Source organism: Lithobates pipiens, unplaced genomic scaffold (genome assembly GCF_037356315.1).
Source record: "Lithobates pipiens isolate NorthernLeopardFrog02 unplaced genomic scaffold, aLitPip1_a1.2 Scaffold_3, whole genome shotgun sequence".
Taxonomy (NCBI): Eukaryota; Metazoa; Chordata; class Amphibia; order Anura; family Ranidae; genus Lithobates; species Lithobates pipiens.
In genome coordinates, this window is record NW_027507790.1 from 114,172,200 (window position 1) to 114,188,529 (window position 16,330).

Consider the following 16,330-nt stretch of genomic DNA (forward strand, 5'->3'; position numbering starts at 1 on the left):
TATTTTACTCTCATTAGTGTGGACACTTGTCAAATATCTTTTTTTAAATGCATATAAAATATATTACAAATTAAAAGTTAGAAATGTGTTCCAAAATGAGTTGAAAATTAAATTTGTAATTTACCCATGACTTAATCTTTATCTGTATAATTTGCTATGATTTTGTATACGTCTCAACATTACTAATCATTAATTTCCTTTGAAAAGAAAAAAAAAAAAAAACTCAAGTCCAAGACAAGGATAAATCATGCATTTTGTTTAACTAAATAATAAATATTTAATTTATTTTTTTCTTAAAAAAAGCTCTTTAAATTATATATACCTTGCTCATTTTAGTTTTAATTTTGCCCCCACACAAATATGTACACTGCTGTCTGTCTTTTGGGTGTCTAGAATGTCAACATATTTTAGTTATCTTAATCTTAATAGAGATTTAAGTAGGAAAAACAAGCATCACTTAAAAATGCAGTGATGAGATCCAGGCCAAGACACTGCCCATGGCACGTCATTCATATCTCTCCTCTTGAAATGTTACAAGCCAACTCCTTTTCTTTAATCATTTCATAGGATTTTGTTCTTCTGTAAATAATTATAGAATATTCTTATCAACTGGGTACAACAGTGTCAAGTCATTAAGCAATGTATGATTCTTGAAGCAACATATATTTTTCAATAATTTATTGAGTCTTTAATTACAGTGATTATATTATGGTTGCCAGTGGTCTGCCATAAACTCTGAGCTATTTCATATCATCTGACATGATTATAGGCGTAAGGCAAGTATTGGGAGTGAAAATTGAATACTTGATCCATAGGTGTGTGCAGCATAGTGTATTAGGGTGCGTACCTCAAAGCTCAAGTACACATCACATGCGTTTATATATATATATATATATATATATATATATATATATATATATATATATATATATACACACATTATACACACACACACACGCACATATATATATACATATGTATAATATGTATATATGTATATATATATATATATATATATATATATATATATATATATACACATATAATGTATATTATATGTATATATTATATATAATATATATATATAATTTTAAAATGTATTAAAACATGGATGGTGTCAGTAGGGTAGGGGAGTCAGTAGGGAAGAAGTTGGTATCAGTAGGACAGTAGATGGTGTTAGTCAGTACAGCATTGAATGGTGTCAGTAGGGCAGAGAATGATGTCAGTAGTTATTTTAATGTTTTTTTTTATTATTATTATTTTTCTTTGCATTATTTTTTACAATATTATATATTTTTTTACTACCCTTTTAGGAGCCGTGTCAGGGGGCTTTAGTGAAATATTAGGGGGTCTAATCAAACCACTGATGTCTCACTTTTAAGACAGAGAAGGGGACTGAGGACCTCCTGTTCATTCACAAACTGAAGCATAGTAAACACAGTTTACTTTGCTTCAGTTATGAATGAACATAGTGATTGACTGGTATCAGTACTATGTTCATTCAAAGGAAGGGATTGGAAAATTATATATTTACTGGGGAACATGGGAGGGCCTGGGCAGCAGCGGCAATCTGCTCTACACAGGGTGATTAGGATGTGCCCGGGCACACCTGACACGCCCTGTGCGCACGCCTATGACTTGCTTAGTGTTGCTGCTCCCCAACACACACTGGGGTTGGTTTACTAAAATTGGAGAGTGCAAAATCTGCTACAGCTGTGAATAGAAACCAATCAGCTTCCATGTTTTCTTTTGTCAAAGCTTACTTGAACAATCTGAAGTTAGAAGCTCATTGGTTACCATATAATGCTGCACCAGATTTTGCACTATCCTTTTGTACCCAAAGATGGCAGATGCTCAAGCCAAATATAGCAGCATCTCCATGTGTCAATTAACTTGATAATAACTCTTATGCTATGTACACACGATCAGACATTCCGACAACAAAACCGTGGATTTTTTTCTGATGGATGTTGGCTCAAACTTGTCTTGTATACACACGGTCACACAAATGTTGTCAGAAATTCCGAACGTGGTGACGTACAACACGTACGATGAGCCGAGAAGAATGAAGTTCAATAGCCAGTGAGGCTCTTCTGCTTGATTCAGAGGATGTGTGGACTTTTGTTTGTCGAAATTGTGTACACACGCTTGGAATTTCCAACAACAACAAGTCTTGTCGGAAAATTTAAGAACCTGCTCTCAAACAGTTGTTGTTGGACAGCAAATGTCCAATGAAGCATGACAATAGGCTCACATCGACCATTTGTTGTTGGAAAATCCTATCGTGCGTACGGCCCATTAGACTAGTTTGCCCACACAGATAATTTTTGCATTTTTATGCAAGGATTTTATTAGAAGTATTTTTTATAGGCTAATAATTGGACAAATAAGTACTATTTGCAGTTATTTTGCTACCTGCCAATCAGCATAGGTGGCAAAATCTTTTAGATTTTGCATCAAACACAGCAAAGAAGAAGAAGTGATAAGCACCCCAAACCCACAATCGTGTATGGTAAGCTTTAAACCAAGTCATGACATGTAGATGAGTTTACAGTTAGACTGGTAAAAACATATTTAAATAAATACAGGTCACAGTTTCTCAACCTTTTGATACAAGCAATTTAAAAACAATAATACAACATTTACATTTTTCAAGTAAAGAGAAGACATTGATAGATTTCTAATAAATGAATTCTGTAATGGGTGTGAAGCTCAAGGAATGTTTTGGCAACCATAATTTCAATATAGTAACATTTAAATTGCCATTCAATCAACAACGTATTTTACATGATGCAGAGATGCACCTAATTTTGTATATGGAGGTGGAGCTTTTCAAGATGCTGTACCTTGCTAGGACACATAAAAAAAGCAATTATTTAACAAGTGTATAAAGTACATTTTCTAAAAAATATTTTTATGAATAAAAAAGTAATTCTTAATGACTATATAGAAAAGTGTTTATAAATGATAGAATGTAACAGTAATGTGCTCATAGAGAAATATGCAGACTGCCATTGTTTATCTCTCCTTCTGAAAAGTTAGTTACCTGGATGTCTGGTGGAGTCAGTACTCTGGATCTTCTAGTCAGTAGGGTTAATTTAGTAAAAAATAGAGACTGCACACTTTTCAAACAGAATGTTTCCTTATCTTGTCTTTACTTTAATCATCTAATTATTCTAAGTGATCATTGCTTCTACTTAGTTAAGGTAAAACAGAAGAAATCTGATATTTGTCAATGTTACGTGCCAAGAGTGGAAGAAATGCAGTTACACCTAAAGAAAATGATGATAGATAAAGCACCTTTCCCAGATGGCATATCCCCTCCCCTCCCCTGTGTGCTTAAAGATTTAAGCTCTGTTATTAATAAGGATTAATATTTTATTTTCCTAAACTCTGCTTTAAAGAGAAAGTAAACCCTGATGGGTTTTACTTCCTCTTTTTTCACCTGCAAAGTAAAAGCTGAATGGGCTAGTATGCATCACATACTAGCCCATTATGTGGCACTTACCTGCAAACAAAGCCTGCAATGTCCCGTTGGTGGCCGCATCCATTTTCGCCCCTCTTCCTTTCCGGAGCTGTGGACTCCAGGTTTGTGACTGGCTGGAGTTGCGTGACGTCACTCCAATGCATGCGCACGGGAGCCATCAGTTACGGCACTTGCTAGTGAGAAAACTACTCAGAGGGCCGTTTCTTCACAGCGCATGCACCGATGACATCATCGGCACACTACAAGGTAAAGGTCTCCTAAACGGCGCACGTTTAGGAGATATTTACAGTACCTATAGGTAAGCCTTATTATAGGCTTTCCTATAGGTAAAAGTGACACAGAGGGGTTTACAACCACTTTAACTCTGTCAGTTCCACAAGACTGGTGTACACTGATTGTATTGGTAAGAAATATACAGAGATAAATACAAAATAATTAGCATATAATTAAATAAGGAATAAGGAATCAGCATAGGTAAAGTAAAGGTGAGTTTTAACAGTATAATCAATTTTCATCCGAAGGTTACGGTAAGTTCAAATATGTTTTTTTAGAAAATGTATATTGTATCTTTGGGTTTTGTAACCATTTATCATGATGGAAGCTGAAGCATACAGAAACAGAAGTACAGAAGCTGAGCATACAGGAACAAGGGAATAATATATAACACTTACACAGATTAACAACAAAATCAAAGGGTAGTTGTAAATAATTCACGTTTAAAATGGACTAAAGCCAGCAATGGTCTACACCAAGGATAGATTTCGGGACTAGTTCTTTTCAATTTTCAGTAATGACTTTTTGGGTGGAGTAGAAATGAATGTTGATTTACTGCAGGAGTGGACAGACTTCACCCATTTCATAATTCAACAAACATGATAATTTTTAATGATAAGACAACCTATATGTCCAATCAGTCAAGCAGCATAAAATAATGATTTACAGGGCTCCATTCACTATCCCAAAATTGAGAATACCTTTATTATTCATTATTTTTGGAGTTTGTGGTGTAAAGAGATATGTAAGAACCTTCTGTGACTTGAAGGCCCTGAAATGTTATAAAGGTAATATAAACAGTACAATGAAAGGGATGGATAGTATTAAATCCCAACTTTAGGGGCGTACAGCGACAGGAGGATGCAGAGGACAGTGCTATAGAGTGTGAGTAGTGCTTTGAAAGTTTTTTTTACATTTTTAATTTGAGAGGGTAGCACATTTTTTAAATAAAACTTAAAAGCTGGAGAGGGACTTCAACCAGAAATAACTCTTCATATCTGTACAGTCCTAAATTGCCACCCAAAGGTATTACATTTTAAGCATTGTCGATGTTACTTCTACTCTTTCTTATATACTACATTCAGGTTTAAGATGGCAAAATAAAAAGGGATAATTGGATTTTAATATATTTAAATTTAGTAAAAAATAATTTATGAAAATAATTTATGATACCAAATTCTGCAATTTTTTTCCTTTAATTTACAAAGGAGCAAGCAACAATGAATATTTCATCTAACAAAGTTAGTAAACTGGTTTCTACAGATTCCTATGCCCTAATAATGGCATTTGATAGCTTGAGCTGGTGTTGTATCGTAGGTCTGTTCATCGCAGTGAAAGCATTATGGTACATGGCGTAATTGTCTTTCTCCAGCTCAGCCTCTTTATCAGGATACATGTCTGTTGATTAGTGGGGAGCAGGCTGTTTTTTGTTCCTGACAAAGTCCAGTGATTAAAATGTAGTGGTTTGCTCTTATTCCCTTGATAAAGGTGACAGCTGCAGAGTTCCCAGTGTTAGTGGATATGGTCCATGCAGATTGCTTTTTAATGAAAGCAATATATTATCTTACCTTGAGAGACCCTACAGCCCTACCTTGTTAATGCATTCTAACTTGGCATCACATTCATCTATAAATTAGTTTTACAGTTCTCACTATTTATGTCATTAAAGAGTTGTTCTGCTTCTCACTCTAATAGCAGCATTAAAACCATTAACAGTACTAGGCGTTGTAATTGCAAACATAAATTTGCAATATATGCACTGTACATTTGAATGCAATATTATCCTTAAAATAGATTTAAAATCCCAGTAAATCCAAAACAAAAAGACTAAAAATTAAGTATGAGCATATTTATTAAACTGAGTGAAATTTTAATGTAAGTCTTTGCTTGGTATATTTCCACCTTTCTGATGAATATGATATTTTAAGTTAAAAGCTTGATAAATATTATCTCTCATCTATTTTATTCTCTCATATCATAAATGTCTATTATGACACTATATATACTCTATGAAATACTCTGTGTTTGCTTATTGTATGGGAGTGGCTGTTGTCCTGTATACAACTTCTATGGTTACCTAGTATTTATCTATGTACTCTTCTTCCCTGCAAGCATATCCCCCATGTTAGACTGACAACCCTGTACAATACAATACAGCATGGCCTGACACCACTCCCCCACTTTCTCTTAGCTTAGACCGAGGGGTATTTGGGGTTATTCATTTTTTTTAGAGGGGGGGGGCTTGATTTTTATTTCATGTTTATAGGATCTTTTCAGAAGTGCAAAATCAGTGTGCACCACAATATCTTCACATTATTATTCTTGTTCACTGCACCCCCCCCCCCCCACACCCCCATCTCCATAATAAAAATAAAAGTTAGACATACACAGGTTCAGCCTATTCTCCATGATTAAAACAGTACTGCTCTGTAGTATGTTAATTCTTGTAGTAAAGCCTCAAACTATGCTCTTAATTTGAACCCAGCCTTACAATTTAAAGGTTCCTGCTACAGGTAAATTTTTCACTGCTGTGCCATTTACTGTCCTGTACTCTCTCCTGCTGCTAGGCAAGTCTACACTGCTTTGTTGGTGAAAACAGGCAGAGGTGGCTCTAGGCTTTGTGAGGCCTTAGGAAAAATCCTTGTACACACGACCGGATTTTCTGCAGACAAAACCTCAGACTTTTGTCTGAAGGGAGTTGGCTAGGAACTTGTCTTGCATACAAACGGCAAGGAATTGTCAGCAACAAACATGTAATGATGTACTATGTGGTTTTTCAGCTCTTTAGCACCACCCTTTGGGCTCCTTCTGCTAATTTCGTGTTAGTAGAAGTTTGGTGAGTTTGATTTGCACGTTTCATTTCACGCTTTTTATTTTACGCTTTTCATTTCGCGCTTTTCAGTTACTGCTTATCAGTTCATTTCTGAGCGGCCGTTCTTCATCCAGCCATGTTGCGGAATCGGAGGAGATAATGTCTTCTTTATTATTGGCCTTGGAGTTATTGCTTTGACCCAAGTCCAGTCCAGGAACAGGAGGATCTCTTGGACCAAAAATTGGTTGCTTTATTAATTGCGACCAATTATGTCATATGCCATTGCTGCGGGAGCTCCAGGAGAATAATCTGGATGATTTTCGGAATTATCTCCGGATGACGGACCCCTGCTTTCATCAACTCTTGGCATTGTTGACCAACCTATATTAAGAAGCAGGACACATGCATGAGGCTTTTATTTTATTCTTGGTTGAATAATGATTTGATTTCTATATATATATATATATATATATATATATATATATATATTTTTTTTTTTTATATATTTTTGGATGCATAGAATGCACTTTTTGGTTAAGTTCTATTGGCAAATAGCATGTCTAATTTTATTTGTTTTCTTTTTTTAATGCTCAATAAAAAAATTGTGGGAGTAGGCAGTTACATTTAAAAAAATACAATGTGAAATTAACAAGGGACACCAACATAGTTGTATCTTTGATTTTAAAAACTACAGAATAATGGTGTTGTGGGAACTTGCACCAAAAAAAAAAAAAATATATAAAAAGCATAATAATATTATTCTTGATATCACTAGAAAAAAAAGCCTTTCATTTGCAATAACTCTATCAGTATCACCAGCAAAGCAGCTTCATTATTATCCCATTAAAGAACAATGGTGCATTTCGAGATTTCATAATTTGCCACGTTACGAATGTTAATTCTCCATTACGAACGCTAAATTACAAGACCGACCACTCCTGGCTCATCCTTGCTTCTGAGAATGTGTGTTTGTACTTTGGACTTTTGTCCGACAGACTTGTGTACACACATTCGGAAAATCCGACAACAGACATTTGTCCATGGAAAATTTTACACCCTGCCATCCAACATTTGTCCGTGAAAAATTTGACAACAATTGTCCGGTGAAGCGTACAAACGGTCTTCACACAATTCCCATTGGAAAATCCGATCGTGTGTACGAGGCTTTAGACATGAGGCCCCGCTCACGCCCATAATGGGAAAAATAAGTTCCAGAGCTCCAGAAGTCTTAGGTTAAGTGAAAGGTGAGTGTGACAGGGCTCTTAACAATGCCTCTGCACAGCAGCTTTAAGATGTCCCGACACCTCTAAAATAGCCCTTTATTATGGTCCCGCAGCAGGATCCTTTCACATGCTCTGCAGCAGGCCCCCTTTATGCCCTTATATTGCAATCTCCCTTACATCAGAGTTTCCCTTTACACCAGAGTCTGCAGAGTGAATACACTAAGGTAAAGGGGTTCACTGATGTAAGAGGGGAGTGAGGACACTGATATAAGGGGGACCTTTTTATCAGTGCCTGCTCCTTACTTTAGGGTCTCCACGCGGCCCTTATAGCTACATAGAGTGACTGGCTGACTGTAGCACACACTGACCTGTAATTGCCTGCAGGCTTTGGTCCTCCTCTGCCCCGCATCCCCTCCTTGCAGATGCTTTTAAATTGGCTGGAAAGGCACCAAGCACCATGATGTCATTGTGCACTCTACCAGCGGACCACCAACCAGCGGCCCACCTACCACTGCTCAAGGTAATCCCCACTCAAGCCAAATCCCCACCCGAGCCCAAGCCAAACTCAGCTATTTACTAATTGACCAGACGATTAGTAGATTGATGGAGTGCAATTCGGGCTTACCAGGGATTGGCTTGAGTGGGGGGATGGGAGGGGGGACAAGGGTAGAGGAGAAGTTTACAGGCAGCAGGAAAGTGCCCTTTTTTACTGACAACATCACTTGGGTCCCCCTTCACAGTGTTGGAACACGAGGGCCCAGTCACAAATTGGTAGTTCTGCCCCTGTCACTCTGCAAATCAACTGTTTGGCCACCATGAGGCCCTCTTAAGTCAGACAGGGCTCTTAACACTGCCTGAGCAAAGCAGCGTTAAGGTTCCATGTCCCTCAAAACTGGGGTAATGCATTTTAGGCAGTCGTGAGGCCCCTGTGAGCGCAAGGCCTTAGCCAAGGCCTTGTACATATGCGCCCCCCACCCATCTGCATCAAACTAGGTCACATGCTTGATAATATTGGAGTACCTTGCAAGGGTGAGGGGTAGCAAATCAAGATTGATGAGGAGTATATCATCTGCGCAGCATGTTTGAAGCTGGATTACATCACAGGAAACTGTAATTACCATTGAATTACTTCTGGGGATATAGCTAAAAGTTATTTTGTGTGTTTTTTTTAATTTAAATTTAAGGACTTTTTTAAGCAGTTTTTTTTATTTTTTTATTTTGGGAAAGGGTAAGGCAGGGGTCAGCAACCTTTTTCCAATTAAGGACCGGATTCAATGTATGTGAGTGCATGGAGGGCCGCATTCACCTGCTAATAAACTAAGATAACATTACACAGCCCCTGTACCTCTGGTCCCCTTTACATTACACAGCCCCTGCACCTCTGGCCCCCTTTACATTACACATCCCCCTGCACCTCTGGACCCCTTTACATTATGCAGCCCGCACCTGTGGACCCCTTTACATTACACAGCCCCCATACCCCTCGACCACTATACATTACACAGCCCCCCTGCATTTTACACAGCCCCCCAGCCCATCACACAGCCCCCCTACATATTGCATAGCATGGAGGGATGGGACGCTTTAAATTATTTTCTTTTTTTTATTTTCTTTCTTTATTTATTTACACTGTCCCTTTGAAAAAAAATATGATCACTTTTATTGCTATCAGAAAATATGTAAACATGTTTTGAATACTGTCATTTTTTTCAATTAAATTTTTTTTTTTATTTAAGTCTTCTGTAAACCAGAAGTGACATTGTTTCCGGGTTACTAGATGCGAGACCTGATCTAAGCCAGTTCCAGCTTCATTCGGGTCTCTAGCCAGCCGGCAGACATTCCAGCTTGTCACTCTTGGCACCGGGCGAGCCGTGGAAGGCTGTGGGAGGGGGGACGTCTCGCTTCTTGGGATAACAGCCAAGCAGCTTCATAGCCAAATCGGTTGTTATCCCAACAAAGCCAACCGCCGGCTCTAAAAAGTGGTACCAGGATAATGCGTGCAGCTGCAGGCATCACCCCAATACAACCTCTTTAAGCCGAGCTTGCATATTTGCGCACAGTCAACATGAAGGGGTTGAAATGTCTGTGGGCCGGGTGCATGTGAATTCATCACATGCAGAGACGGGCCAGACATATAGCGGTAGGCCAGGGGCAGCCCGTGGACTATAGGTTGCTGACCCCTGGGGTAAGGGGCACTGATGTACCCTTGTACTCATTCCCCTGGGAGGGGGTGGATATCTGAGCAAGCTTTATTATAAAAGGGACTGCAGATTTCACTGCAAGCCCCCCATAATACCCCCACCTCTCTTTTTGTGTGGCTGGAGGTGGGAAAGAGGCCCTTGTCTCCCAACATTGGGATAAGGGTGCTTTTCAAGGGGGGAGGGGGGGTCTTTCCATCGCTCCTTGCAAAGGAATCCACCAGTGCTAAAGGCCAGGGCCTGGCCTGGTATGGGATAGATGTAGACGAGAGAATCCGGTCTTGTGGATATCACCAAGCAGGCTGAAAAATCCAGGTATCCTACAAGTGTTCTCAAGCTTAGTTTTCCTACGGGTTCTACAACAACGTCTGTGGCAGAGACATTATCTTGTACATTTCTACAACAACGTCTGTGGCAGAGACTTGTTCCCGAGTAAGCACAAAGTTGGCTGCTAGGCCTTGTGAGAGAGGGACTGTCCAGCCTGAGTGATCATCCAGCTGCATATGGCTATTCTCTGGATGCAGTCAAAGTAAGCAAGTTCCTTTTTTGACTTTGACACTAAGAGTACCTGAACTTTCTTTCCAAACCTCTGATTCCAAGCTGAAAGACTTTTCAATTGTCTGAGTTTTGCAAATAAAATCCATTCAAGTGGATCTATTGTCAGTCTCAAGTTACTGGGCCATCTACCACGGGACATCCCCTAGACGTACAAGGAGAACGGAAGGTAACGGTAAGCCCAAAAATAACCAGCAGCTCCTTTGAGGGTTAGTACTACAGATATATAGATATAGATTTATATCTATATCTATCTATCTATATATACAGTATATACAGTATATACAGTATATATATATATATACCTATATATATATAGCGGGTAAAATAAGTATTGAACATGTCACCATTTTGCTAGGTAAACATATTTCTAAAGCTGCTATTGACATTACATTTTTTACGACATGACAGTTACAACCCATGCAATCCACGTATACAAAAAATAAATAAATAAATAAATAAATAAGTTCAGAAATGAAGGTATGTGTAATAAAATGGAATGACACAGGGAAAACGTATTGAACACATGAAGAAAGGGAAGTACAAAAAAGGCACGGAAAGCCAAGATGCCAGCTGAAATCCATCAGTAATTAGAAATAAATCCTGCCCCTTGTCAGTGCAAATTAATATCAGCTGGTTCAGTTTTAACAGATGACCTATAAAAAGGTGTCTCATTACTGAGGTGTCACACAAGAACATCTCATGATAGGTAAAAGCAAAGAGCTCTCTCAAGATCTTCACAAACTTGATGGCATTGGTTACAGAAGGATTTCTTAACTGCTGAATATTCCAGTGAGCACTGTTGGGGGCCATAATCTGGAAGTGGAAAGAACATAATTTCACCATAAACCGGCCATGACCAGGTGCTCCTTGCAAGATTTCTGACAGAGTAGTGAAAAGAATTATCATAAGAGTTGTCCAAGAGCCACGGACCACTTGTAGGGAGCTTCAAAAATACCTGGAATTAGCAAGTACAATTGTTTCAAAGAAAACATTAACCCTTTCATGACTAAGGCTTCATGCACACGAGACGCAGATGCAAACGCTGCTGGACACATGTTTAAACCGGCGTTTAGAAACGTGCGTTTTGCCGCGATTTTACCGCGATTTAGCGGCGTTTTACCGCGTTTGCGTCTAGAAGCGTTTAGTTAAGCTAACATCATAGACCCTCCCCAGTTCAAAAATGAACTATTTCAGCAATTTTGTGAGACCAGAGTGAGTAGCAGCAGCTGTGAGAGCTGCAGTGTACTTGTATTTAGCGTGTCACTTGCCACGGCACCTGCCACAAGTTGTGGATTGTCCACTTGCCACGTGACTTGCCACATCACCTGCCACGTCACTTGCCATGTCATCTGCCACAAGTTGTGGATTGTCCAACTGCCACGTCACCTGCCACAAGTTGTGGATTGTCCACTTGCCACGTGACTTGCCACATCACCTGCCACGTCACTTGCCACGTCACCTGCCACAAGTTTTGGATTGTCCACTTGCCACGTCACTTGCCACGTCACTTGCCACAAGTTGGCGATTGTCCACTTGCCACATCACCTGCCACGCCACCTGTCACAAGTTGTGGATTGTCCACTTGCCACATCACTTGCCACCTGCCATGTCACTTGCCACAAGCTGTGGATTGTCCACTTGCCACGTCAAGTGCCACGTCACCTGCCACGTCACTTTCCACGTCACCTGCCACAAGTTTTGGATTGTCCACTTGCCACGTCACTTGCCACGTCAGCTGCCACGTCACTTGCCACAAGATGTGGATTGTCCACTTGTCACATCACCTGCCACATCACTTGCCACATCACCTGCCACGTCACCTGCCACAAGTTGTGGATTGTCCACTTGCCACGTCACTTGCCACATCACCTGCCACGTCACTTGCCACGAGGTGTGGATTGTCCACTTGCCACGTCACTTGCCACGTCACCTGCCACGTCACTTGCCACGTCACCTGCCACGTCACTTGCCACGTCACCTGCCACAAGTTTTGGATCGTCCACTTGCCACGTCACTTGCCACGTCAGCTGCCACGTCACTTGCCACAAGATGTGGATTGTCCACTTGTCACATCACCTGCCACATCACTTGCCACATCACCTGCCACGTCACCTGCCACAAGTTGTGGATTGTCCACTTGCCACGTCACTTGCCACGTCACTTGCCACATCACCTGCCACGTCACTTGCCACGAGATGTGGATTGTCCACTTGCCACGTCACTTGCCACGTCACCTGCCACGTCACTTGCCACGTCACCTGCCACAAGTTTTGGATTGTCCACTTGCCACGTCACTTGCCACGTCAGCTGCCACGTCACTTGCCACAAGATGTGGATTGTCCACTTGTCACATCACCTGCCACATCACTTGCCACGTCACCTGCCACAAGTTGTGGATTGTCCACTTGCCACGTCACTTGCCACATCACCTGCCACGTCACTTGCCACGAAATGTGGATTGTCCACTTGCCACGTCACTTGCCACGTCACCTGCCACGTCACTTGCCACGTCACCTGCCACAAGTTTTGGATTGTCCACTTACCACGTCACTTGCCACATCAGCTGCCACGTCACTTGCCACAAGATGTGGATTGTCCACTTGTCACATCACCTGCCACATCACTTGCCACATCACCTGCCACGTCACCTGCCACAAGTTGTGGATTGTCCACTTGCCACGTCACTTGCCACATCACCTGCCACGTCACTTCCACGAGATGTGGATTGTCCACTTGCCACGTCACCTGCCACGTCACTTGCCACGTCACCTGCCACAAGTTTTGGATTGTCCACTTGCCACGTCACTTGCCACGTCAGCTGCCACGTCACTTGCCACAAGATGTGGATTGTCCACTTGTCACATCACCTGCCACATCACTTGCCACATCACCTGCCACAAGTTGTGGATTGTCCACTTGCCACGTCACTTGCCACATCACCTGCCACGTCACTTGCCACAAGATGTGGATTGTCCACTTTCCACGTCACCTGCCATGCCACCTGCCACAAGTTGTGGATTGTCCACTTGCCACGTCACCAGCCACATCACCTGCCACAAGTTGTGGATTGTCCACTTGCCACACCACTTTCCACGTCACCTGCCACGTCACCTGCCACAAGATGTGGATTGTCCACTTGCCACGTCACCAGCCACATCACCTGCCACAAGTTGTGGATTGTCCACTTGCCACATCACTTTCCACGTCACCTGCCACAAGTTGTGGATTGTCCACTTGCCACGTCCCTTGCCACGTCCCCTGCCACGTCACCTGCCACAAGTGGATTGTCCACTTGCCACATCACTTGCCACATCACCTGCCACAAGTTGTGGATTGTCCACTTGCCACATCACTTGCCACCTGCCATGTCACTTGCCACAAGTTGTGGATTGTCCACTTGCCACGTCACTTGCCACCTGCCATGTCACTTGCCACAAGTTGTGGATTGTCCACTTGCAATTGCAATTGTTTAAAATATTTTTCTAATGGTTTTTCATCATTTGCAATCATTTTTGAGATTTTTAATGTAAAAAAAAAGGTCACCTTTAAAAACGCATATAAACGCAAACGCGGCTAAACGCGGTAGCGGCGTTTTGCCGCGTTTTGCGTCTGAAACGTGGAAATTTTTGCTTCTTAACGCATTTTTTTGCTTCTGGAAAAACGAGATTAAACGCAACTGCATAAAAACGGAAAAAAACGAGACTGTGTGCATGGACACATAGGATAACATTGAATGAGTTCAGGGGCAGTTGAAAAAACTGTCCAACTGCATCTGAACGCGCGTTTAACTGCGTCTCGTGTGCATGAGGCCTTAGCCTATTTTTGGAATTTGGTGTTTACAAGTTAAAATCCATATTTTTTGCTAGAAAATTACTTGGAACCCCCAAACATTATATATATTTTTTTAGCAGAGACTCTAGAGAATAAAACGGCGATTGTTGCAATATTTTATGTCACACGGTATTTGCGCAGTGGTGTTTTAAACGCAACTTTTTGGGAAAAGGGACACTTTCATGAATAAAAAAAAAAAAAAACTGTAAAATTAGCCCAATTTTTTGGCGTAATGTGAAAGATAATGTTACGCCAAGTAAATAGATACCAAAAATGTCACACTTTATAATTGCGCGCACTTGTAGATTGACGACAAAGTGCGGTACCTAAAAATCTCAATAGGCGACGCTTTAATTTTTTTTTACGGTTACCAGGTTAGCGTTACAGAGGAGGTATAGTGCTAGAATTATTGCTCTCGCTCTGACGATCGCGGCGATACCTCACATGTGTGATTTGAACACCGTTTACATACGCGGGCGCGACTTCCGTATGCATTTTCTTTGCTTCGCGAGCTCGCGGGGACGGCGGGCGCTTTAAAAAAAAATGTTTTATTTTTTTATTTAATTTATTTATTTTAAAATGACTAAATTGTTTTAAAAAAAAAAATAATTGATCACTTTTATTGCTGTCACAAGGAATGTAAACATCCCTTGTGACAGTAATAGGTGGTGACAGGTCCTCTTTATGGAGGGATCGGGGGTCTAAAAGACCCCCCACCCCTCCTTTACACTTCAATGTATGTTATGCCTGGATAGCCAATCGCCTGCTGCAAAAAACGGTACAGGGATGATGCCTGCAGGTGCAAACAGTTTGCAGAAGACAAGCAGACTAAAGACATGGATTACTGGAACCATGTCCTGTGGTCCCTATTTGGTTCAGATGGTGTCAAGCGTGTGTGGTGGCAACCAGGTGAGGAGTACAAAGACAAGTGTACAGTCAAGCGTGGTGGTGGGAGTGTCATGGTCTGGGGCTGCGTGAGTGTTGTTGGCACTGGAGAGCTACAGTTCATTGAGGGAACCCTGAATGCCAACATGTACTGTGATATACTGGAGCAGAGCATGATCCCCTCCCTTCGGAGACTGGGCCTCATGGCAGTATTCCAATATGATAATGACCCCAAACACACCTCCAAGGCGACCACTGCCTTGCTAAAGGAGCTGAGGGTAAATGTGATGGACTGGCCAAGCATTTCTCCAGTCCTAAACCCTATTGAGCATCTGTGGGGCATCCTCAAATGGAAGGAGGAGGAGCGCAATGTCTCTAACATCCACCAGCTCTGCGATGTCGTCATGGAAGAGTAATTCAGTTCAACCTGTGAAGCTCTGGTGAACTCCATGCCCAAGAAGGTAAAGGCAGTGCTGGAAAATAATGGTGGTCACACAAAATATTGACACTTTGGCCCCAATTTGGACATTGTCACTTAGGGGTGTATTCCCCTTTGTTGCCTGCGGTATAGACATTAAGGGCTGTGTGTTGAGTTATTTTAAGGGGACAGCAAATTTACATTGTTATACAAGCTGTACACTCACTAATTTACATTGTAGCAAAGTGTCATTGCTTTAGTGTTGTCACATGAAAAGATATAATAAAGTATTTACAAAAATGTGAGGGGTGTAATGTATTGTACTTAACCATCCATGGATTGAATGATACAGCAAATATATCACAGATGTCCATTTGCTTTCTTACTAAAATCTTCATGCAATGCACAATTGCGTGAGATGCACAAGTATTGAGCATATAGTATATTTGAAAGATTTTGGATGGTTACTCCTTGTGTGCAGAATTGTGTTTCCTGCAGTTGCTTTGTTTGATTTTCCAGCAAACTCCATATTTTCCATATTAAGGGCCAGAGTAAGTTTAGATTCTTTTTGTTATCTTTAAGTCGATCTACAAAGTTTTAAAAACCTATCAAACAGAGGAGGTTGTCAATGATGTAACTGTGCCA